The 23,975-nt window shown below is 41.0% G+C and overlaps 1 non-coding gene and 1 pseudogene across 1 annotated transcript; one reads left to right on the top strand and one right to left on the bottom strand.

Annotated features, from left to right (window-relative positions):
• The window catches only part of LOC114614308, a 122,759-nt pseudogene that overhangs the window by 33,411 nt on the left and 65,373 nt on the right, over positions 1 to 23,975 (bottom strand).
• LOC114619356 lies at positions 21,587 to 21,726 on the top strand. Its single transcript, XR_003711132.1, has one exon. It is a non-coding gene; the product is annotated as a small nucleolar RNA SNORA48 (small nucleolar RNA).

Here is a 23,975-nt window from a genome sequence, read left to right as displayed (position 1 = left end):
CAGCTTCTGCCTGCCTGCCTAATGCCATGCTTTCTGCCAGGATAATAATGGATTAATTCTCTAAGACTGTAAGCAAGTGCCCAATTTTATGTTTTCAATTATAAGAATTTCCTTGGCCATGTGGTTTCTTTACAGTAATAGGACAATGATGAAAATATTGGTCCACTTTTTGACTATAGAATGTATAAAGCTTTAAGCAGATATTCCATGCACAGAGACTGAAAATGGAGTAGCTTATTACCATAACAAGAACCACTTCTTCAGCTATGTAGACACCACAATATCTTTAGGAGTCTTCTTGGTCACTGCATATGCTATGAGGTTTACTACTTCTTTATTTCCAATCCAGAGAAACAAATTCCTGGTCCTCATGACTTTGACTGTCTTCATCTAGAATTTGGCTGTTTCACTATGATTACTTTTTGGGGTCTAAGAGATCATTTATGTCTTAACATATGTGTTCATCCAGCCAAAAAGTGTTTCATCCAAAAGCCTTGATCTGTTCTTCATTTGAGCATAAAGAGTTAAGTCATGCTTAGCACAGAAGTATTAATTGAATTTCTTCTCTGGCTTTGGAGTAGTACTGGGATATATTTTTGCTTCATGATTATACTTAATGCAAAACTCATGCCCCTTGAGATGTGAGTGAGAGTATATATAATGTGCAAAAAATAAGAAATAGGCATGAGATTGGGGACTAGAATCTGAATCTTGTTCATACAAAACTTCTGTCACCATCCCCACAGGGCCCTTAAATATTTTACTTTTAATTGTGTGTGTGTGTGTGTGTGTGTGTGTGTGTGTGTGTATGTGAGAGAGAGAAAGAGAGAGAGAGAGAGAGAGAGAGAGAGAGAGAGAGAGAGAGACAGAGAGAGAGAGAACATGTGCACTGGACTACAGATGCCTCAGAGGACAGAAGCAGACATCAGATGGAGTTACAATTGACTGTGAGTCATCTCATGTGGGTCCTGCTATCTAGATTCCAGTCTTCTTCAAGAGCAGTCTGTTTTTAACCTATGAGTCATCTCTCCAACCCTAGCAATTAGTTTTCAAGCCATTTTTCCTTCATGTTATCACTTACTAATAATTGCGAATACTTTCAAGCTTACCTCTCCACTTTGTCATAAAAATTTTTTTACTTGAAAAGGCCAATTCAGTTTAGTTGAAAAATAAACAGGAACATGTTACTTCTGCCAAAGAAACTTTTAGCATGTAGGGGAGACCAACACAATCTCATTGTGTGTAAGGACTGTCTGTAATAAGTGCTGTATTTTAAGCTTAGAATATATAGATTTAAAAAAAAAAGACATCCATTTCTGTGGAGAATAGATTAGGGACCTCTTGGTGGAAAATATGTGGCATTAAGACCAAATGGTTCTGAGTATCTTAGCTAAAATAATGAAATAAAGACACCGTCCTAATGAAGATGCCATTGGTTTACTCAGGTGGACTGGGAGGCTACAGTGAAAAAGAACAGATGACTTTTGGTTCTCCTCCCTGTGGTAAGAGAACAAGTGCTTCCAGTGGTGATGGATAATGGACTGGGGACAGGACAAGTGAGGAATAGAAAGAGGTAAGAAAATGGCTAAAGCAGGGATGTTATTTTACATGGGATGTTGTTTCTGTAATGAGGAATATCTCTAAGTGTCCATTCCTAGCCATGGTTCCTCCATAGCCTTCTGAAGCCCTCTCCAAACCATTCCTTGAAGATCAAGTTCTGTGACATCTTTCCTGGCACTACAGGAGATTCTCCAGTTTCTCTTGGGATTGAATAATATCAGGGAACAGAACATATTTAGATACTTAAGTCTTTATGAGGTATTTTCAAATAAAACTAGTTTTCCAAGCATGTTATCAGAGTGACCTAAGACTCAATGAATTAGAATTTCAGTTCATAATATTGTGGCCCTGTGGGCTTCCCCAGTCCCTTGGTGTTGGAGTCCAAGTCCAATATATGGATAGGGTAGAATGGAACCCTCAGCAAGGTGGTGCAGTCTTCTGGTGACACATGGGTTAGTTAGGGACATTTTTGAGGATTACAAATGATACAGTTTCTTTAGAATTATGATATTGGGTGATTTGAATTAGTCTGTCTCCCATGGGCTTGGTTTCCAGCTTTATGGTGCTGATTAGGGAGCTTTAAGTGTGGCCTTGCTCGAGGAGGTATGACACTGGAGGCAGGCTTTGAGAGTCTAGAGACTCAAGCCCATTCCAGTTTGCCCACTCTGCTTCCAGTTAGTACTTCTAGTTGTGAGCTTGCAGTTTCCTTTTCCTGCTGCCAGGACTGCTACTTGCCACCAGGACTGTTTCAGTCTGCCATTATGGACTCGTATAACTCTGAAATCATAAATCCAAATAAAACTTTCCTTCTGCAAGTTGCTCTGGTTACAGTGTTTTATCATAGCAACAGAAAAGTGACTAATACAGATATCTAAACCAAAAATCTATACTAGGTTTACTCCTGAACCTGTTATTAAAATAATTTTCTACAATATTAGGGTTAGACTTGTCTGGTAAAACACTGGGCATGTTGTGTCTTCAGGTATCTGACTCCTGTACCTTCATGTACCTAACTCATTCAGTGCAACCTGCAAAAAGGGAGTAGAGACTGGAAAGAGGGCAGGAACAGTTAGGTCAAAGCAAAAATAATAATAATAATAATAATAATAATAATAATAGAGAAAGAGCAAGAACAAAGATGAATGAATCTATGGCAAAATGTATGGGCTGAAGACATGGCTCAGTTGGTTGTATGCATGATTCCTATCATGCATTATGTCCTGGGCCAAATCTCCAACATAGCATAAACTGAGTATGGTGGTTGTTACCTGTAATCCTAGCACTTGGTAGGATAGAGAGAGGAAGGAGAGTCAGAAGTTCCAGATCATCCTTGGCTATCTAGAGATAAATTCAGGACTATTTAGGCATACGTAAGATCCTATCTTAACAATGCCAAACACACACAACAGCAACAACAATCAACCACCCCTCCACCCCATTAAATCCAACCAAACAAGAAATACAAGAACAAGAACAGCAACACAATAACAGCAACAACATGTGTCTTTAAAAAAAAAGATTGAGTGAACTTCCAAGACCAGCTGTGTTTATGTAGGTGATTTAGTTCTTCAGCTTTTTTTCCTTACTGAGAAGATCTGAAATTTATAAATCCTTAACTTTCATATAACATAAATGGATATGTATAAAACTATTTCAATTGAAGAATGAATACTTTTAGCCTATAAGTAAAATCTGGCTTCTTCCCAAAAAGTGGGATTCATGAGACTCAAAAAGCTACTAAAATTGACAAGAAGTTCAAAGAGTTACAATATCCACAAGGCTGTACCTGAAGGGTATCAAGACAGTAAAGCCTTGCTAGGAAAGAAGATGCTCTTGTGGAACTGACTACAGGTTGAGCAGGGAACTTAAGGGATACAGCTTTCATGATTCATCCTCTATAGTAACCTTGAGTCACCCGTGAATCTATAATACCTGAGAGCAATTCATTGTTTGCTAAATTAGACATGAATGGCACAGTTTTTTTCTGGTCTGTCCCAGTTATCCCATATTCAGCTGATGGACATTTGTTCATGTCTTTTCAGGAAAGGTCACTTAACTATTTTCAAATGAAACTTGTTGCAATTTTTATCACAGTGCTGACTCTATAATGACCCTCCAAGTTAAGAGCATTTCTACTACATATGGAGTCCCTTAAATACATAAACCATGCCTTGTGTTCACCTGTGTTTGTGCATATTCTGAGTAGTTAGCACACAAATGTTTAGAAACAACGGGTCCCTTTTTTTTTACTTCATAATAGCCTTTCACTACTGCTCTCCTAGACATGCTATATACTGATTCAATTACTACCCAACTGAGCATTGCACCTCTGTTCTCTGAATATTTGCTAATGTCTTCAGCTAGTGTGTACTGAATGCATGTGCTGCCCATGTTCTTAAACTCCCTCCTCTCATTTGATGATTGAGAATGCTCTAAAAAGAAAAAAAAAAAAAAAGGTGTGCAGCTACCATCATAGGATTGGAAGGAGCCTTTGTAATGGATGTTTCTGCCCCTAATTCTAGTGCCTCATCTAGTGACTTTGTTATCATTCAGTCCTGGAAAAGGCTTGCTGAATTTCTTTGGTAGTACCTCCCTGTATGTTGGTCCTTGCTAGGGTGCTTGCTCAGCCTGTGAGACCCGTGTGATCTTGCTTCACGATGAAAGCTGAGAAACAAGCAAACAAACAACCCTCCTGGGAACTGGAAGAAAAGGTAAAAAGTTTGCAGGGTGATTGTTGGGTGGTACCTTGCCTAAGAGCTTCATGCCTCTTCCATTGCTTTGGAAATGCAGCTGAAGAAAGGCATGAGAGAAGACTGTTGCTCACTATTCAAAAGACTAGTGTAATGGCTGACAGTAAAATGGTCTGGGTGAGGTTAAGCGTGACCCTCGAGTCAGCATGACTTAGCCAGTGCTGGGTGAAAACTTTTGGCATGTGACACCAAACAAATTATTCTTTGCATATTTAAGTATAGTAAAACTTTGAGGGAAAGTTTCCTCCTGGAAACAATCACAACAAAGCTGAAAATGTGGCTACATCAAAACTGTCCTGCAAAGTTCGTATCTTTACAAAGCCCCTGTGACTTTTCCTGCAAGAATGGGTTCCATTAACTGAGAAGCTGCTCTGGATAAGGGTTTAGGGAGGAAGTATTTGTAATAAGTATAAAGATGATAGGTCCTACTGACTGAGAATGATCAGAATTCTGGGGTCTTCTGATAAGGGCTGTCTGTACAGAATATCAAAGATTACTGGATATCAACATATCCATTCAGTCTTGTGAGGGAAAACAGCTGTCAATTTATTTCATTGAAGAAAAAAAGCCTGCATACTTTTTCAAGTGCTTATCTGTGACCTCATGTCCTCTATGGACTACCAGAGTTCTTATTTACTGAATACCAGTATAGGATGGCTCTAGACTCCATCCTAGGTACCTTGACCTGCATGCCCTTGGACGTGACCTGACTGAGGTGGTGAGGAATGAAGAAAAAAAGAGACATACAGACATAGGAATGGAAAAGGTGGGGTCAAGTGGGTTGTGAGCATTCTGATGGAGTGGAACTAACTACATAGCAAGCCTAAATCTTCATTATGTTTCTTGTTCGTTATTATGTTCATCACAGCAGGAGGAGTTAGCTAGTCTTGTAGTAAATCTCTGTAGGTGAGCAGCCTCAGGGTATAGACACCCCGGAGGAGGAAATCGCAGTTGCCAGTTTTTGCACATACTGGTCAGTCATTTCTAAACACTGGTACTCACACACAGTAACAACATTCAAACTCAGACCAGAACAAAGCTTTGTCATCCCTGGAAACCTAAATCCTAGAGAAGGCTTTGTCAAACTTACAGGAGTCTGATATATTGGCTCTTGACAAGGCTGTGACCATGTCAAGAATACACATTCAGTTAAGGATTCTCCCCATACCCAGGCATTGCCACATTGGTGTTTGTAGATCTGTCCAGGGTCACAGCATAGGCCCTAGCTTTCCTAACAACCCAGATTTGGTCTCCTATCCTCATTAGGCTAAAACCAACAAGTAATAATAAAGAACAGTGATTTAATTGACACAGTAAAATTGAGAAGAGGAACAGAGGTACAGCATTACTGCCCTCCCCCAAGTCCATCTTCTCAGTCCTGATATGAGGTTTGGCTTTAAGTATAAGGTCAGGGATACACATAGCTAAGCATTCTTGATCAAGATATGGACCTAGCTATCATCATTGCCTCAGCTCCAGTCTCTTTTACAAGTTATTCTGAAAAAAAAAAAGTTATATTTCTGGCTGGCACTAGGCTTCAGCCTTTACCTTCTCCTAGCAAGAGACTCCTAGGAAAATTCTAAAGCCTTGGGTACCATCATCTCAGTAGGTTGATAGTAAAATCAGGGGGCATGAGTGTCCCTTTAGACTATCTTAATTCATTCCTGCCAGGATGGTTACAGTGGTTCTGGCTCAAAATGTACATAGCTCAGTCTCCTCCTTGCTTCTCATGTACATAACCACAAGTACCAACAGGACCCCTTAGCTTGACCACAGACCATAGTTGCTGTCTCAGAAACTCCATCAACTGCCAGAGAAAAACATGTAACTACCAGGGCTTTGTCTACAGATGTGGGTGAGGTATTCTCTTATCTGGCAGCTTCCATCAGAGATCTGTTCAGAAAAAAATGTAATACAAAACTCTCATACAGCAGTATTAATGGTAGTCTTGGAATACTCCAGGCTCAAGGACCACACTTTGTGTTGTACTGAACATGATGGCAGCTCTTGGGGTTATCAGGTCTTACAAAGGACAGAAAAACAACAGCGTGATACTTACTGGATGGTTGGTTTTGAAATAGGAAGTATTTCAAGCATAAAGAGATGTAACATCTGTGAGGAACCCAAATATCTCCAATGTGCATAATAGAACTAACATTCTATTCTTTAAGAAGCTTCACAAAGGCAGCAGACACTGCAAGAAAACCAAATGATTCTGAATGGCTGTAGATGAAATGAACAGTTGAACTGTGAATCAGCCTAATGGTAATGAACTAGACTTGCTCATTTCCTGCCTGCACCTTTTATGTGGTGGTCAAGGGATTAAAAACCTTTTGTATGTATGGGGGGAATATCTGAGAGGTGTGACAAATTCACTTTATAGGTGATAGGCTCTATGTGTAGTACTATATAAGGTCTCTCCACAGGATAAGAAGACCTTGAGAATGTTTGCCACAAAGTTGTCATTTCCTTTTCTTACTGATTTCCTTGTGTGGTTAATTTCTACTGCCGACTTGTCACAACCTAGAACATCTGAGAAGAAAGTCTTAACATTTTTGAAAGATTTATTTTATTTTTTATGTGTATGCATATGTGTGTTTGAGTGTGGGTGATGTGGAGGTGAGTCCAGGTGCTCATAAAGACCAGGTCCTCTTTGAGCTGAGGTATTGAGGTGATTGTAAGCCGCCAGACTTGGGTTCTGACAATAGAACTGTTATCCTTGCAACTTAATGTGGGTCCTCACAAGAACAGCAAATTCTCTTAACTGTTGAAACTCCTCTCTAGTCCCCCAGGAAGAGTGTCTAAATGAAGAATTATCTAGATGAGGTTGGCCTATGGAGGGATTGTCTCGATTTTCAATTGATATAGGAAGACCTAGTCCATTGTGGGCAGCACCATTCCATTAGAAGTGGTCCATGAACTGTATGAGAGTGAACAAAGCTAGCAGAGCTTATAGAAATTAGCAGGCAGCATGGGGACATTTATTTTTCTGTTCCTGACTGAACCTGATCTAACACATCACATTCTTAAGCTCCTGCTTCTGAAACTTCCCTACACTGATGAACTGTAACCAGGAATTATAGGACAAATTCTTTTGCTCTTAGTTGCTTTTTGTCAGGATGTTTCATCATAGCAATAGACAGTTAACTAGGACTCCTAGTAAAAACCTACCTGCTAAGGAACTAATTTATAATGCTATGAAACATGGATTTTATCATTCTGGTGATAAGAAAAGACACCTGTAGGTGAGTGAGCACAGTCAGTCACACTGAGGGGAAGGTTCCAGACCCCAGCACACTGACAATTCACCAAGAGGCAGTGATTTGGTTTTAAATGGGCAAGTATCCCACTACTACTTGGAAGATATTTTTATGAAATATATGTATACTTAAAGGCATGTATGTATACTACCTAGGGAGAATTTCTAGGAGTAAAAATGCATAAATTTATATATTTACTTTTCTTCTGCCCTAGGTATACATGTCTTCTCATACATATTGTTGTTTTATAAGATATTACAAGTAAGAGAATATTGCCCAGGCCTTCTTGTTTTGGAATCAAATTGAAAAGCATAGAAAGAAGACAGAGAGATTCACTATGGTGGTGTGGGGATCATCCTTCATCATTTGAATGCCTTCAAACCCAGCATCAGGGCAATTCACAGAAAGTGTAACAAGAAGATAAGAGTAACATCAAAAAACAATATAGCCAAGACACTACTTTATGCAAATATCCCCCAAAATGAATTCAAGGCTTTAGTTAGTTGAGCCTGCTGTCACAGACTTATTATTGCTAGCTACATGGGAGGCTGATGAGAGAAGTATTTCAAGTTCAAGACCTGCTTGGGCAACCTAATGAAACAGTGTAAAAATAGATATTATATAATATATATTCAGTTAACTATTTTACATATTAATTTATATTACATATAAAATATATTATATATCTTCAGTTATTCAATTATGTATGTACACACACACCCCAACACACACAGGGCCCTACAATCATTTCAGAAATGAGTCCACATCCGCTCACTTTACTGCCCATGAAAATATATATATATATATATATGATGTATATGTTTATGTGTGTATAAGTAGTATATGTACATATGGCTGTGGGTATGGCTCAATGGTATAATATCTGTATCTGTACCATGAATCTTTATCTATATCTATATAACATCTACCTCTATGTCTATCCCCTCCATCTCTGTAAGTATCATCTATGTATGAATGTGGGTATAACTCAATGGTAGAATACTTGCCTAGCATGCATGAGACCCTGTGTTCAATCTCCAATCCTGGGAATATATGAATAAATAAATTATAAGTATTATTTAGCTCCTCAATTGATGAGAGTAATAGTAAAATTGAAAGATTTTTCAAAGGGAATTTGTGAGGTTGAGTATTTACAGACAGTGAAATGGAAAGAATGCTTATTTTGTTGCCACATTACTAGTTCATCTCTGAAAGTACAGTCAATCATAGAGTTGAAGGTGTTTTCTTTTTGTCTTAGTAAACAAAGAAACGTGACTTCATAAAATGTACATCCTAAATCCTAAGTTTGTAGCAAAGTCAAGCTAATTTAGAAAGTTAGACAATTCTTTGTCCTCTTTATTTATATGATTAGATAACTTTATAACTGGCATCTAGAGAAATCCCAAATTCATCATTTAATCGTCTGTTAAGTCCTGTTTATTTGTTTTTGCCTTTTTCTCTAACAACATGATAGTTCATGAAAATACAATTCTTTTAAAATATTTTATTTTTTTTCTTGAGAAAACATCTTGTTGTTTATCTATGACTGATCTAAAACTCAAGATAACCAAGGCTATTCTTGAGAGTGGTGTAAGCTTCCAGTAACTTTCTCCTGTGACAATAAAAACTTAGACTAAGCCTATATTAAACATTTTTCCTTTACTTAATCCTTTCAACACTGCTAAGCCTTATGTGTAGGCTTTGCAGCAGGTGTTTCCTTGGCCATTGACTGTTTCTGGTTCCAGCTTGGTGAGTACAAAGAAAGCAGCTCCTTTTCTTCCAATAAAAAGCTGATTTACCATGGTGTGCAAATGTGCTACAATACAGATATGGAGGTGTACAAATGCTGTGGGCAAGTGTGTGCACACAGCTATACACACATGTACTGGCATACACCAACAGAGTTGTCTGAGAAAAAAGAATAGTGTAACTCTACCTAGGAAATTGATAATGTAACTCAGTGTTTCATGACCAGCTCAGCCGTAGAACCAAAGACTAAAATAGTTGAGGCTTTTGAGATCAACTATTCCTACATCCCTGCCTAACCAGGGGTCTACAGACAAGTCTATTGCAAAATATCAATCTAATCATCTCATTGTCATGTTTAACATTGCCCCCCAGTTCTCTTCTATCATTAGGATAGTGTATAAATTCTCTCCCAGACTTGTAAGATCTGGATCCATTCCCTCTCTACCCTCAAGGTCCCTCACTCCTAACCCTAACTCTAACTCTAGCCCTAATATAAACCCTTGCACTTTTCTTTGTGTGTGGATTTCTTTTAGATTTTTAATCATTACATTTTACTCACGTGTGTATGTGAATTTGCTCGCATGCACAAACAAGCACATACATGTGTGTGTGTGTGCACATGAGTGTATCAGTACAAAGTAGAGGTTCCAAAAGCTTTGGTATGGAAAGATTGAAAACATACATTATCTAACTCAGAAATAAAAGTTTACTGTTTGAAATATTTAGAAGGCAAGAACATAGATGAAGCCTTTTTATAGTTTAGAGTGGCTCGAAGGGCCAGTATATCAGAAACAAACAGAATAATCTCAGTGTCTCACAAGGGAACATATGAAGCAAAAGTAGCTGGGCAAGGCAACTTACTCTTATCAAAAAGGACCCAAACCAGACTAGCAAGAACACTGAGACAGGAAGTTCACTTGGTTTTTATTTTAACACAGGTGATGAGTCTTTTTGCTCACTGGCTACTTTCCAACCTCACAGTCTTTTGTGATTGGCTAGTTTTAAAAGAATCAGCTCAAAGGAAATAAAGGAAAGGCAGAAGAAACAGGCTACTCCAGGCTGGCAAGATCAGGAATGAACTTAGGTCTTTTGTGTAGCAAAAATTTTACTAAGTGAAGAAGATTAAAAGATTTGAATAATAGCTGAATAGTATTCATTGTGTAAATGAACAACATTTTTTTATCCATTTTTTTGAGGGACATTTGGATTGTTCCCAGATTCTGACTATTATGAATAAGGCTGCTATGAACATAGTGGAGCATATGTTCTTGTATCATGGTAGAGCATCTTTTTGGGTATACACCCAGAAGTGGTATAGCTGGGTCTTCAAGGAGAACTTTTTCCAATTTTCTGAGAAACTTCCAAATTGATTTCCAGAATTGTACAACTTTTCACTTCTACCAGCAATGGAGGAGTGTTACCTGTGCTTCAAATCCTCACCAGCATGTGGTGTTGTTTGTGTTTTTGATCTTAGCCATTTGGGTGGGTATAAAGTGGCATCTCAAACTTGTTTTGATTTGCATTTTCCTTATGATTAAGGATGTTGAATATTGCTTTAGCTGCTTCTTGGCCATTAGTGATTCCTCTGTTGAAAATTCTCTGTTTAGCTCTATATTCCATTTTTAAATGTGGTTACTTGGGTTGTTGGTGTCTGATTTCTTGAGTTCTTTGCATATGGGATATTACTCAGGGCATTACAAGAACATCATGAAATTTGCAGGCAAATGGATGGAATTTGAAAACATCTTCCTAAGTGAGGTAACAAAGACCCAGAAGAACATCCATGGTATGTACTCACTTATAAATAGATATTAACCATAAAGTACAGGATACCCATACTACAATCTGAAGACCCAAAGAAACTAAATAACAAGGATGGCTCAAGAGAAGATGCTTGAATCTCACTCAGAGGAAAAATAAAATCACCATTGGAGATAAATGGAAGAGGGAACTGGGTGGGAAAGAGAATGGGGACAGGGATGACAAGGGGGAGTCAGGTGTAGGGAGACCTGGGAAGAGAGGTTTGGGAGATTCAAAGGAAATTGACAGTGTGGTGTAGGAGGAGCTAAGATGGGAGGAGTAAGGAGAGGAAGAGGAGGAGTTGGGGAAAAAGAGAAAAAAGGAAGAGGAGGAGCTAGAGAGGGCAGAGATGTAGGAGGATGGAGAACCACACAGGTATGGAGAGCACTCATGGGGAACAACTTATAAACTTATAATTAGGTTAGATAATTGGGATACAACTCTCTTTGTAAGGGCATCTTGCTATTAATCATTATCAAACATATGAAGCCATTGATTAATCTATAAGAATTAGAGTCTTATTCTCTTACTGGGCCTCATGGATGGCGGAATAGTCTGGGCAATGCCCTGCCTTGTGGAGACAGCGTGGAAGATTGGCAGAGCCATCTCTCATGCTGGCATCTAGTGGGTGGCAGGGCTGGTGTTTCTGGCGGGCTGGTTCTAGCTGCAGCATGCAATGGCGGCTGGGCTGGGCAGAGCCGCTGCAGCTTAGACAGTCAGCTTGGCCAGAGACTGTTTTAAATAATTACTACAACAGTAGGGTATCTCTAGTTTGGGCCAGAAGCTTGGGATCGGGGAGGCTCCAGGGAGTCTATGTGGATGACTCTAGCTGAGAATCCTAGCAGTGTAGGATATGAAGTTTGAAGTGACCACCTCCTGTAGCCACTCCCTGTGAAGAGATGAGGACAGTAACCCACCCAAAAAACCTTTGACCCAAAATTTGTTCTGCTTATAAAAAGCTCAGGAGCAAAAACCAATCCATGAACCAATCCCAGAACCAATCCATGACACTATTAATGATACTCAGATATGCCTCCAGACAAGATCCTAGCATAACTGTCCTCTGAGAGGCTTCACCTAGCAGCTGAGCAAAACATGCAGTGATTCACAGCCTAACATTAAACAGAGCTTGGGAAGTCTTGTAGAAGAGTTGGGGAAAGGACTGAGGAGCTGGGAGAGGGTAGAGACGCACAAGAAGACCAACAGAGTCAACTAACCTGGACCCTTGGGGGTTCCCAGAGACTGAACTGCCAAACAAAGAATATACAAGGGCTGGGCCTAGGCCTCTTCAGATATGTAGCAGATATGTAGCTTGGTCTTCATGTGGGTCCCTAAAAACTGGAGCACCAGCCAACCTTAACTCTGCTGCCTGCCTGTGGATGCTGCTTCCTTAACTGGACTGCCTTGTTTGGCCTCAGAGGGGGGAAGATGTGCCTAATCCTTCAGTGACTTGAGGTGCCAGGGTGGGTTGGTACCCAGGGGAACCTCTTTTTTCTCAGGAGTAACGGAGAGGAGGGATATGAGAAGGGGCCATGAAAGAGGGGGAGTTTGGGAGAGATGGGGGGCTTGCTGTGATTGGGATGTAGAGTGAATAAATAAGTAATGTAATAGAGAAAAAATGATTTGAATACAAATTTTGCAGGGTGGGGAAGATTCGTGGACTATTGGCCCTTGGTGAGATAGCTATGTTTGATTTAAAACAAACAAACAAACAAACAAACAAAAAACCCCAAAAACCTCACAAATAAGATTCATGAAGAAAAATGGTAATCAAGGTAGTTCAATATAGTCCTCTTCAATGTTAAAAGGCTATGTCCTGAGTTTCTTATTACTGAAAATATTCAGAGGCAGACAGCTAAGGAGCTGTTTTTGGAATGTAGTATTGATAGGAAAAAGCATTGCCTTTAATGTTTTTTCATTTTGTATATAATTGTTTTCTCCTTGTAAGACTTACACTGGAGCTACATTGAGTTCAATAAGTAAATGTGTGAGGAACAGCTTTTCAGCAGGTCCTTATGTAACTTGGGTTGTATAATTGCAAAAACCCAAATTCTGAACCCAAGCAGGCTCAGCAGAGTCTGGTTATATGACGCTGGAAAAGTCAATGAATTTCCTTGTATCTCTACTTTGTGAACTGAAATAAATAAGAATGGTGACTGGCTTTGCTTCCAGGTTTGAGAAAGCACAGACAAATAAAAGATACACAAAATCAGACAATCTTAGAATAAGCTAAGATATACAGAATAAGGCAAGCATGTAACAACCAAGGTTGGGACATTAGACACTGTCCCAGAATGACAGACTGTGATGAGTTAAGTCTTTGTTTTTGTTTTGCCTGGTGGTACTGTTTGTATGTTGAGTTTTATGTCCTGAATGTTTTTTTTTTGTCATGGAGTCAGTTGTGCTAAGATTTTGGGGCCTAATAAGGTCTGTGGCTGTGTTACATTTTCCACTGGTCTTAGGGAACAATTCAAACTGGAGACTCATCCTGCTCTACAGAGGTGGAAGTTGGTCCTAAGGACCATTAATTTTACTGAAGGTGCAGAGACCTACTGTTGATCCAGTCAGAATGAGAATTAAGGGCCCAATCAGTGTTAATGGAAAAGGAGCTAACCTCGGGAACCAAGAGAACAGAGACTGTATCAATTTTCTGCTTTATGTATTTGTCTCTTTTTCTTCTTGATTGTTTTTGAACCATGGCAAGGTTTGTTTATTTTTTTAAACTTCTGATCAATTAGCCTTGAAACAACAGGTTTTTCCCAAAGCCAGACATAGTTTCCTTTATCTCATAAGATGTAAGCTTCTCCATTTTGGAGAATCATTTCTGCAAGGGAAACTAATTTGTTTTAATACTTCTAGGTCCTGGCCAGCCTTTCAACTTAGTTTGAAAAGAATCAGAAGAGGCATATTTTTTCAAACCCATAGGTACATACTTGGTGGACATGTGTCAATCAAGTAGTCTCAGGGGCTTGGTAATTTTGACGTTATCTAAATTAATTAAACCACAAGGCAGAATAACAGCTATCAGAATAAGGAAAAGTGCCTAGGTTAAAGGTTTTAGATATTAGACAAGCCTTAGCATCTTATAAGTCATCCAGTGTTAATTTGGGCTGTTCACAGTGAGTTTTATCAGAAAATGGGCTGACAGTCTGGATGGTTCTTATATCTATATAGTATGAGGGCTGAATATCTAAGCATAACCAGAAAAAATCTTGGCTGAGTTTTGGCTATGAAAGAGTAACTCTGTCCTTAAGGTCCTTCCTGTGGCAGAGTTTGTTTCCCTAGGGTTTTGCTGTTTTCCAAAGGCCAGAAACTTTTAAAAGGAAAAATTTCACAAGACCTCAGTTTTACAACCCCAATTTTTGCAATAGAAACTCTGTTGTTTCTATTAAACAAAGGGACCCAGCTACAGGGCATGCATAGAATGATAAACTCTATATTCTTATTTTAGAAAGGAAATCCTGATCTTTCCCTTTCTTCATACAACCAGACACCGAAAGTGGGCATCAACAAGAAAGGTCAAGTTGGAATATGGATTGCTGGTCTGTAGTCACACTAACTAATGCCTTCTCTTTATCTATCTTCCTCAGTTTCCAGTTCATTTCTGAGGTCTGTGGTGGTTGGACCATGACCTTGTATTTATACTGACAGTACAAAATACAAGACTCAGGTGGATATAGAGGGGCAGGGAATGTAAGAGCTTGAGGCCCAGGGAAACCTTAATTTTAATGGGTCCATAGTTCAAAGGCAATTCATTTTGTAATAGCATCTGTGGCTTCCACTTTCTTGACCTGGGTGTGGTGGATCCATAGTGTAACATCAGCTACCTTTACTGCTGCAGGAGTAGAGTCATGTTGTAAGGACCTTTCCAGGTTGGTTCCAAGCACCCCTTTTGCTACGTGCTTTAATTAGACACTATCACTGGACTCACATGAGGTGAATTGGTGATAGACTCAGAGGTCAGCTAGGTCTCTTGGATGGTTATGTGAATAGCCTGTGTGGACCTGTAGTGACTTGAGAAAGGATTGACTAGAGAGTTCTGCCAACTGTTGGTCTCTGAGCCTGGGAAGCAGTGAGGGAGGTCTTCCAAACATAATCTCATAGTGAGGTAAATTCCTTTCTATGGGGTACAGTGGGACAAAAGCAAAGGAAAGGAAGGGGGTCTATCCATCCTTTTCTAGACTTTAATGGGAGTTTTTCTTAGAGTTTCTTTTAAAGTCCTCTTTATTCTTTTTACCTGTTCAGAACTCTGAGGTCTATATGCACAATGATGTTTTCAATCTATGTCTAAAGCTTTAGCTATTAATTGAAAGGTTTTTTTGCTATGAAAGCCAGGATACCAGGGACCCAGTTCCTGGAGGTGTTTTTTTTGTGTGGTTTTTTTTTTTTTTTTTAGCTAATCTCTGAGCAGTTTCAGTCCAGTTAAGGAATGCTTTTAACTAGTCAGAAAAGGTATCTATAAAAACTACCAAGTACTTTTAGTCCCCTCCAACTAGTCAGATCTTGTTTGAAGCCAGTTTTCCCAGAATCTGCCATGCTGTTCTCTCATTTGAAGCCCTTCATGGATAAAGGCTTTCTTTCTCTGGCTTGGATTTACTTGAGTAAAACATAGCAACTGGCTGAGAAATCCCATTCTAGTCATTCAGTCTAGGTATAACATTCCTTGTTCTGAACAACTTAAGGTTTTGTGGGCCCCAGATGGTGATGGACTGGTGAAGGTTAGTTACCAGAATCCTACTAGTTGTTTCTTCTCTACCATGCACTCTCAGGCAGCACTGGGTCATGGAATCAGAATCAATAGACCCCACTGATCTTAAGGTTATTTGTTGGTCAGCCATGTTAGTAGCCTGACAGTGGAGGACAGTCTTTTGTAGGAGATTCGAAGCCCTGTCTATATAGACCACATTATGGACATGCCCAGTAGTAAAAGCAAAGATTGGTTGACTTACCTCTGTTAATGGTAGACTGAAGAATACTTTTTAAGTTCAAAACAATGAACCCTTGTGTCTCTGGAAGAATCAGAATCATTCAAATCAGAGGTCTCAGGTTTCTTTATAAGCAGAAGAGGCATATTCCAGGGTGACTGGCAGGACACCAGAACGCCCGTCTCTTCAAGCCACTCAGTATGGACTGCAATTTCCCATTTTGCTTCCAGAGTTGTGGTGCCCTTGGCCCCAGTCAACCATTGCACGCCTGACATCTCAGGATGTGGATGTCTCAGAATCTCAGGAGTCTCAAGCTGCAGAGTATATGATGGGTATAAAAGACCCTTGAGATTGTGTCAGAGGACAACTTGTTTATTGAAATTGAGAGGGCTAGATTATGTAGTGTGAATTGGAGGGGAGAGGGAGGAAGTATTACAGTGGAGGCAGGGACCTTCCAAGCATATCAGGTAGATTAGCAGATTGTGGTCACAGGGTTTCTGAGAAGCCAGTTCTCTGGTGGGGAAACAGAAGTTTAACTGGCTTTACCATGATGTGGCCTTTGTCTCTATGGAGTTGAGTAGGTCCATGCCTTGTGTGCGTAGGGAGTGGCTCCACTCTTGCCATACTCTCTGAGAGCTGTCTGTGGGGTGAGAAGTGCTCTATGTCTCTCATCTGGCTTGGAAACCATACAGGGTCCATGGGTATTGTTTAATTTGGATGACTATAGCTTAACTAGTTAGTTGAACAATTATAGGAATTTGGTGTTGAGCCAGTTCTAGCATGTTGGTTTCTGTCCATATTTCTGGAAATCTTTGTTGTCAATCTAATAGATAATCAACTGTATCTTTTGACTGAAGGCTGGACTTTCAGCTAGGAGGTATTCTTCTGACAGATGGTAAGACATAAAAATTTTCCTGGATATCTCCATGTCTGTGTCTCATCATCAGAGAAGGTAATGGTGGCTTTCAGTTTATGAAAATGGTTTTGTACCATTCAGTTCTCTGTTGTTAAACATATTCAGAGCTACCTCCAGCAACTGGGACCTACTTATACCTCCGAATTTTTCTAACTTTTATAACTCTTTTTCTAATATCTGGAGTCAACTGGTTGACAAAGGAAATCTTTTTAGCAGTTATCTTTAATTCATTAAAAAAAGACCTAGTGGAAATTGTTTAAAGTGTTCTTGGTCAGTGTTGAACAGAAGGGAAAAATCTATTCTGCCCAGACTGTGTTGTTTGGAAGCAATCCCTGTGCCCAACCCTGGGGTGTTTTTTGTTTGTTTGTTTGTTTGTTTTGTTTTGTTGTTTTGTTTTGTTGTTTTTTTAAATCTTTTTTCTCAGAGAATGGTGAGTTTTAAGGACCATTGCTTGAGAAGAAGATGTAAATTATGAAAGAGAGAGGAGAGGAACTTTCTCTTTTCCTTTGGGGGCTGCTTAGTGCAAGCAGGGAACAGAGGGTATGCTCACTGGAAGAATTATTTTTCCCTTGCTGTGGGTGCATTCATCATAGATGGCAGAGGCTGCAGGATGAGAGGCCCTGACTTTCCTCACCTCTACACAGGTACCAACTCTGACTATGAGCATCAGCCAAGCAAAGAAACAAGTAAACACTCTAGTTCTTGAGACCCCTCCTACCCCCAGGAGTCCTGGCAAAACCAAAAAGAGTCATCTCTTCAGCAGGAAGTGGCATAGGTCTTAAGATACAGGGTTCTCAAATGAGAAAAAGCCACTGTTCAGTACAAGGAAACAGAACAGACAGAAACACATGGAAAGACACAGACACACAGACACTGACACACACACACGCACACACACACACACCCAACACACACATACAGTAAAGACAACCAGAGGTATCTACCACACATTCATACACTTGAACAGACAAAGACTTATCTAACCTCTACTTACCTCTGATGGTGACAGATTTTCTAATTCATTTCCTTTTGGGGTAGAGTTGTCTAACACTTCTGAAGTCTTAGGCATCTACTGATTAGAGGAAGCCCTGGGGAAGTGGAACATCTACAGTTGTACATCCTCTAGGAGTCCTCTGACTACCACACTTCCTCAAGGCTCTGAGATTCCTGGTGTCTCAAGGTTTGGTCACTGGGGATATTGCTGTGGCCTCAAGAAACATGATGTATTCACCAGAGAACATGGTTCCCACATGGGTTTAAGCCAGTAGATCTTTATGAGCAGGCTGCTGACTATACTGTGTGTTTGGGATCCCAGTGTAGCCCTGAGTCTTTCTCAGGGCAAGCTCTTAAGTACAAAATCCACATTCTGGGTTGAGATACTTCAGTTATCAAGAACAGTTAGCTAGAAGTGGAACTACTGAAACTGAAGAGTAAGATTAGTATATTAGAGATATTCCCAGACTTTGATGGACTAGGTCTTTGTTTTCATTTGGCAGGTGGTACCACCTACATCTTGAGTTTTATGCCATGAATAATAATTCCATCATGGAGACAGTTGTGCAAAAGGTCTCCAGGACTACTAAGGTATGGGGTACTGTTACAAGCACATTGATTATAAAATCACAGATTTTTTTCCAAATCTCTGTTATCTGGGTTCACAGTGCTATATCTGAAGAGAAACTGTTCAGTAGGTTTTCCCCTTCATGCATTTGAACCATGTTAGATCTTGTAAGAAACAGTCACAGAGTAAGGCTAGTAATGTGGTGATCCCTAAAGTCACTCCAGGAAATGAGCTTAGGCTTCCTGGTTCTAGAATCCAAACATCTATTCATGTTACTGTCCATGAAGAAGACATCATAGGTGAATGATGGTTGCCTGCAGTGTAATGATAGTTGAGGACCAAACCTAGTCACAGGGCAGGGCATTCTGGGACTGGGAAGGCCTTTCAGCTCTTAGCAAGGAAACTGGGCAATTGTATCCTCATATCTCAGGATGAAAAAGCCATGATTGGCTGGTGGGCTGGATTGGAAACAAACTTCCTAGAGAAGGAAGCATCTGGGTTTGGGGTAAGAAAGTAATGAATACTACCTACGTGTAGGAACAGAGTAACGAATGGATCAAATCAGAGTCATAAGAAGCCATTAGATCAGACAGACTAGGCAGGAGAATGGACATTAGGATGGTGAGGATCATGATGATGATGACAATGATATAGATCTCTCATGTTGTCAGACTGTAAGTGCCTTTTCCATATTAATTCAAACAGCCCTTGTATGGGTTCTTAGATGAGGCTTCTCTTATTTACCTTTTATCATTAACAAAGTGAAGCACACTGAGATTTAGTAACCAGAGCTAGGTCATTTGGTAAGTAAATGGCAAAATGGGAATTTTAAGAGCCTTGAATTTTTCTTTTTAATTTTGCATCTAATTAAAATTACCCTGTATATGTATGTAAAGGCCAGAGAACAACCTGAGTGTCATCCTTTCTTGCTTTTGTAGAAAAAGTTTCTCTCTAGGATTTGTTTGTACTTGTGCCCCAGATTATGTTAGTCTGATTGGACCACAGGGATCTGCCTGTATAGTCTCTCTCATCTTAATATTGGGATAACAAGCATGAATCACCATATCTCACTCTAAAAATATGTATTAAGTGTCTTGTTTTCATGTATATTCATGTCTTACATGTGTACCTGGTGCCCATGCTGGAATTACAGATGGTTGTGAGCCACTGTGTGAGTGCTAGGAACCAAACCTCTACAAGAACAGCTGGTGTTCTAAAAAGCTGAGACACTGCTCCAGCCTCTATATCTGGCTTGTAAATGTGGGTTCCTGGAATCAAACTCAGGTGTTTGTACTTGCAGAGCCAAGCCGTTTACCAACAAACTGAATTATCTCCCAGCCCCACAACACTTGCTCTTTTGTTGTATATTTTTGTGAATTTTGAGGAATAAGGCATGGCAATCAAGACACAAGACAATGTCAATTCATCTCCGAACATTCCCCCGTTTCTAATCAGCTCCCAGCCTTGGCTTCCAGGTACAGCAAGCACTGATGCATTTTTGTTCTATAATTTTCCATTTCCCAGAATGTCATATAAAGGGATGATACTATATGCAGGCTTCTGGCTTCAGTTCAAATAACTTAACCTGCATCGTGCACCTGAGATCCATGGACTGAGTTACAGCTCAAGGCTATCAGTGCAGTACTTGGATTAGTGTTAGGATCTCTGACTCCACAGCCCCTTCCGACCACTTAGATCTGCAAACCCTTTTGAGAAAACTACATGTATCCAGGTAATGTCTGACGTAATACATCTTCTGAGTCAATACAGCTCTCATTTAATTCAAGCACTCCAATTGGCAACTCTGGTAGAAAGCCTGGTGTGGTGGTTTGAAAGGGAATGGTCCTCATAGGCCCATAAGGGAATGGCACTAGTTGGAGATGTGGCCTTTTTGGAGGAAGTGTATCTCTGGAGATGGGCTTTGAGGTGTCAGATGTTCAAATCAGGCCCAGTGTGGCATTGTCTCTTCCCACTGCATGTGGATTCGAATGAGAAACTCTTAGATACCTCTCCAGCTCTATGTTTGCCTGCATGTCACCATGCTTCCTGTCATGATTATAATGGACAAAACCTTTGAACTGTAAGCCAGACCCAATTAAATGTATCTCTTTGTAAGAGTTGCCACGGTCTTGGTGTCTCTCCAGAGCAACAAAACCCTAATTAAGACAGCTGGGAGTTATTAATTTTTGACAAAAATTTACAGTCAGAAAAACCATGCTATAGACTTTAACTGAATTCATTAATCAATGTGGTGTTTCATTAGGACACTTTGAACAGGGGATTCATTACTGCCTGTGTATATGTGTATAGATGATTATTGTGAATTTTCTCAAGGGGTTGAGAAAGAAAATAATTTGGATTTATGGTATGCCTCTTGGCATGTGATCTGTCTCCTGAAAAAAAAAAAAAAAAGAGTAAGTTTCTGGGCAAAAACCAGGCAGGCTACTCACAGAACTTTTCTCTCTCTGTTCCTGAGACCCAGTTTCCTATCCTCACTCCTAGCATTGCAACAAAGCACCCACTGCAGTCTGCCCTCATTTCTCCTCATATCCCCTGTGGATCCCACAGACAATCCCCTCCTAATCTCCCTCCCCTCACTCAGTATCCCAGCCCCCACTCCAGCAGACATGCTGGTCTAACCCAAGGGCAGCTCTTCCCAGGGCAGCAAGTAGGCTGAAAGGAGACCCACACCTCTCCTACTGCTTCTGGGGTCCAACTACTTCTCCAGTCTCATCTTCTCTGTAGCTGGAAATCCACTATCATCCCCAACTCTTCTCTGAACCCAGCTCAATGGAGCATGAATACCTTCTCCACAGACACTGAAGCAGAAAGCTCAGGGCCTACACAGCTCTGCACCAGGTTCTCTATGTACATATTATAGCTATTAGCTTATTATTTTTATGAGACTCCCGACTGTGACAATAAGTGGGTCCCTGGCCCTTGTGCCTGCTCTTGGGACTCTTTTTCTCCTATTGAGTTTCTGTGTCCAACTTCAGTGTGACAATTTTTCTTCATCTTATTATATTTTAGTTTGCACGTTTGGTTATTACCTCTTAGAAGCTTGCTCCTCCAGCAATGGGCAAAAAGACACCTTGTCAGTGGTATTCTTATATCAGTCAGGGGCAAAACAGATGGCAGTCCATTGTTCATTCTAATTTGATGCTTGGTTTGGTAGCCAAAGCTGTCTTATACCAAGGACTCATAAAAATCCAAACAAAACAAATCAAATCCAGGCAGCACCGTGTGGGAGCAGGAGGAGAGACAGAGACGCATGAACTGCCATTCCACCCACAGACCTTCATTCCAGTGCACTGCACAAGTAGGCAGTAGATAACTGATTGCTGCCATTGAGGGCCATGTCTGAGTCCATGGTTATGCAGCAGTAGGGGTCAGTGTCAATGTCTGTGATTCATATTAACACTAGACGACATGGGCATGCCCCTGGTCAGGGTAGCAACTGGGGTCCATGGGGATGTCCAGGGGCTGTGCATATCTGGCTCTGTCTCTTACTGGATACAGCACACTGGAGAGCTGGCCCCATCTCTGACCAGAGGCAGCACTTGAAATAGTGGGCCCTGCCTCTCTCCCAGGGAGCACAATGGAGCTAGCCATGTTGGGGGGCTAAGGGGCTGGTGTCACTGTGCCAGTCCTGAGGTTATGAGTGTAGGAGAGCTGACTTTGTCATTCATCTGCTGTAGGGTGGCACAGGAGCAGAAGTGATGCCCTCTCTCCAGTTTCTTGCCACTTCTGATAGTCAAGAAAGCTGTCCACAGGGTCATAAGCTCAGGAGAACTATCTGTGCCCCTCAACAGATGCAGCACTCAGGAAATTGGGTCCTGCACTTCACCTGGACAGCACAGTAGAGCTGACCCTACTGGTGGGGTGGCACATAAGCTAGCCCGGAGGGTGAGAGCACAGGAGAGCTAGCCCTGGTACTCCTCTGCTGAGGTGGCCTGGGTAGAGGCAGGTGCCCTCTGTCCCCTCACCCTTCACCACGTGAGAGCTGGCCATGGAGTCATGAGAGTAGATGAGCTAACTCTGTTTCTCACTGGCTGCAGCACTGGGGAGAGCAGGCCATACACCTCTCCTGGGCAGCAGGGTTTTGCTGGCCATGGCTGACAGGACACAGGTGAGCCAGCCCAAGAGCATAGGAGACTAGCCCTGACACTCTGGTGTGAAGTGGCATGCCTGCAGGGGTGACACTCTCTCCCTGCCCTTGCCACCCGCACTAGCTCAGAGAGGTAGCCCTGAGGTCATGAAAGGAGGAGACCTAGCCCTGCCCCCTCATTGGTTATAGCATTCAGAAGAGTGAACCCTGTATTTTCCCTGGGTAACACAGTAAAGCTGGCTCGCCCTGATGGCAAAGTCACAGGTACACCAGCAGCGAGAGAATGGAAAGTCTCTCACAGTCTAAAGCAGTTTGGAGAGTAGGTCCCTGTAGCTTAACTGGGCAGCACAGTGGAGCTGGCTCAGGTGAGGTTGAGCTCCCCGTACCCTGACGGAGGGTATGAGAGTAGGAGAGAGGGCCCTGCTTCCTGCTGATGGTAATATTGAGTGGCCTAGCAGGAGCAGTGCTGGAAAACACCAGGGTGGTGTGGCTAAAGGAGATCCCATGGACTGACCAACTCAGCTACCACCGAGGCCCAGGTCCAGGGCTCTGAGTTGGTCCACCCCAAAATCTGTCACCTGATAATAGTTGGGATGCATGAAAAGGTCAGCCCTGCTGCTTCAATGCTGCAGGATCTCGACGACACAGGGCAATGACAGGATAAGCAGGACGAGTCCCAGTGAAGATCCAATCCTGATGCTGTCACAGAAACTAGAGACCTTGAACCAGACCAACGACTCATTGCAACGAACATTTGCAAGTGAAGATGTGTGGACAGAGGGCTATCTTGTGGTATATACTATGACATACTTCAGATTTCACAATGAAGTGTCTTCTATGTTTTGTTGTTGTTTGTTTAGTGGGGAGGCTACAAAGGTAAAGTGCAGGTATGAGGGGACAAGAGATGGGCAGGACCGAAGTGCATGGTGTAAAACTCACAAAGATCAGTACAAAGTTTAAAACACAATCAAAGAAGTCTATTGTTTTCTACTGAGAGTCAGAAAGGGTGTAGATTGGAGGGGAGGCAAGGTAGGGCAGGAACTTGGAGGAATGGAGGGAGAGGAACCTCCCTCTATATAATAATCAGGATACATTGTATGAGAAAATAATCTGTTTCTAATAAAAGAAAAAAAGTGGAGGAGGAAGTAGAATTTCATAAGTCATGCTAGCACCACATTTTAGATGCACAAAAACTCCCCCTAAACTTAATTTTCTTTCTTGCCTCTCCTCTAACCCTCCTTTCTTGGTCTTTCTCCTTCTCTTCTCTTCTCTTCTCTTCTCTTCTCTTCTCTTCTCTTCTCTTCTCTTCTCTTCTCTTCTCTTCTCTTCTCTTCTCTTCTCTTCTC

This window comes from Grammomys surdaster, unplaced genomic scaffold (genome assembly GCF_004785775.1).
Source record: "Grammomys surdaster isolate TR1022 unplaced genomic scaffold, NIH_TR_1.0 62, whole genome shotgun sequence".
Lineage (NCBI taxonomy): Eukaryota > Metazoa > Chordata > Mammalia > Rodentia > Muridae > Grammomys > Grammomys surdaster.
Note: the sequence above shows the minus strand (reverse complement) of the source record. Positions and strands in the feature narration are given on the sequence as shown.